Below are 2190 nucleotides of genomic sequence, written 5' to 3' on the forward strand. Positions count from 1 at the left end.
TTTTATCAGGCACCTAGATTTTTTTACTTAGAATAGTAAAAAAGGGGGTGTGAAGGGACCTCAGCAGGTCACATCTAGTCCAACCTCCTGCATCATCTCAGCCAAGGCTTTGTAAAGCAAGGCCTTAAAAACCTCCAAAAATAGAGACTCCACACCTCTGGGTATCCAGTTCCAGGGCTTCACTACCCACTTAGTAAGAGTTTTTCCTAATTTGTAGATAGATTGTAAGGCCAGAAGGCACCTTAGAAGATCATCAGGTCCAGCCCCCTGCATCAGGCAGGAAAGATGACCCCAGTTAGCAAAGTGACAGGTTTCCTTTTGAAGATATCCAGGGTAGGTGATTGCACCAATCTCTGGGGGGAGCTTATTCCACAATCTGGACACACTGACTGTGAAGAAGTTTTTCCCCTAACGAAAAAGGGCACACTACCATCCACTAGTCTCCAAAGGGCTCGTCTGGGATTTGAACCCAGGACCTCTCACACCCAAAGCGAGAATCATACCCCTAGACCAACGAGCCACATGAAGCTAATGGCTAGCCTCAACTTCCCTTGCTGTAACTTGAGCCCATTGTTCCTTCTCCTGTCATCTGCCCCCACAGAGAAGAGTCCAGCTCCATCCTCTTTGCAACCCCCCTGCAAGGAGGTGAAGGCTGCTATTCAATCCCCCTCGGTCTTCTCTTCTCCAGACTTAATCAGCCCAGTTCCCTCAGCCGCTCCTCACCAGTCATGTCCCCCAGCCCCCCAACCATTTTCATTGCTCCCTGCTGGATTCTGTCCAACTTGTCCACGTCCTTTCTGTATGGGGGGTGGAGGGGGGTGGCAAAACTTGGCCTTGGTGGATCCCTGCTGACTGTCCCTAATAAACTTTCCCTCCTCCAAGTGCTCAGAAATAGATTTCTTGAAGACCTACTCCATGACCTTTCCAGGGACTGAGGTGAGGCTGATGGACCTGTAGATCCTTGGATCCTCCTTCTTCCCTTTCTTAAAGATGGGCACTAGATATGCCTTTTTCTAACCATCTGGGACCTCTCCCTACCACCATGAGTTTCCAAAGATGATGGCCAGTGGCTCTGCAATCACATCAGCCAGTTCCCTCAGGTGCATCACATCTGGCCCCATGGACATATACATGTCCTGCTTTTCTAAGCGGTCCCTAACCCAGGGATGGGCAAAATGCGGCCCGTGGGCCAGATGCAGCCCACCAGGCCATTCTATCCAGCCCGTGGGGCCCCTAAAAAATTTAGAAAATTAATATTTATCTGCCCCTGGCTGCCTGTCATGTGGCCCTTGATGGCTTGCCAAAACTCAGTAAGCGGCCCTCTGCCTGAAATAATTGCCCACCCCTGCCCAAACCTGTTCTTTCATCACTGAGGGCTGCTCACCTCCTCCATCAGCAGTACTTGCTACTACTTCACTTTTTTCTATTGTTTACGTAGAGATTTTGGTGCTGCTGTGGTTTATTCGTTCTTGCATATCTTTTGACTGTTGAATTTTCACGTTTGTGGAATTGTAGCTTTTCATAGAAATCCTAGAGCTGTGAGACTGGAAGGGATGTGCAGAGTCCACATTTATTCCTATCTCTGCCTGTGGCAGGATCACGCATGTCCAAACAGTCTGTAAAACCATAATTTAAACCAGGGGCAGGCAAAATACAGCCCATGGGCTGGGTTCGGCCTGCCAGGTGATTCAGTCCTCCTGTGGGGCCCCTCCGTAAGTTGAATTAACGTGGGTCCTGGCTCTGGGCTGCCCCTCTGGAAGCCGGTGCCTCCATGCTAAGGAACCAACCCCTGTCCCAGCCTAGCCTGACTTGCCCCTGCCCCAAGGTGGGGGGCACTGGGGACAATAAGCTTCTGCCTGGCAGACGCTTTTGCCTGCTTCCCCTTCCCCCCGCCCGAGGCTGTTTCCAGCCTCCCTGCCTTCAAGCGTGGGAGTTGAGGCACAAGCCCCCACCAGGCCAGAGCCAGAGACTCCCACTGGGGTAAAGGGGGCCAGGAGCACAGGGAGCCTGCACTATGGGGCTGGCCCTTCCTCCTGCCACTATGTGTGCCCATGGACTGGGGTGGGAGCACATGGCTCATTGATGCCATGTGCAGATCCAGAGACTGGCACACTCCAGGGACTCCTGGGACACCCTCCCACACACACACACACACCCTCTCACACACCCCACCCTTAACATAAACCCCCA

The 2190-nt window shown here is 52.2% G+C and overlaps 1 non-coding gene across 1 annotated transcript; it reads right to left on the bottom strand.

Moving 5' to 3' along the window:
• Positions 1-448: 448 nt before the first annotated feature.
• TRNAP-UGG lies at positions 449-520 on the bottom strand. Its single transcript has one exon. It is a non-coding gene; the product is annotated as a tRNA-Pro (tRNA).
• Positions 521-2190: the final 1670 nt, after the last annotated feature.

The sequence above is a fragment of the Gavialis gangeticus genome, unplaced genomic scaffold (assembly GCF_001723915.1).
Source record: "Gavialis gangeticus isolate Ggan-Ray unplaced genomic scaffold, GavGan_comp1, whole genome shotgun sequence".
Lineage (NCBI taxonomy): Eukaryota > Metazoa > Chordata > Crocodylia > Gavialidae > Gavialis > Gavialis gangeticus.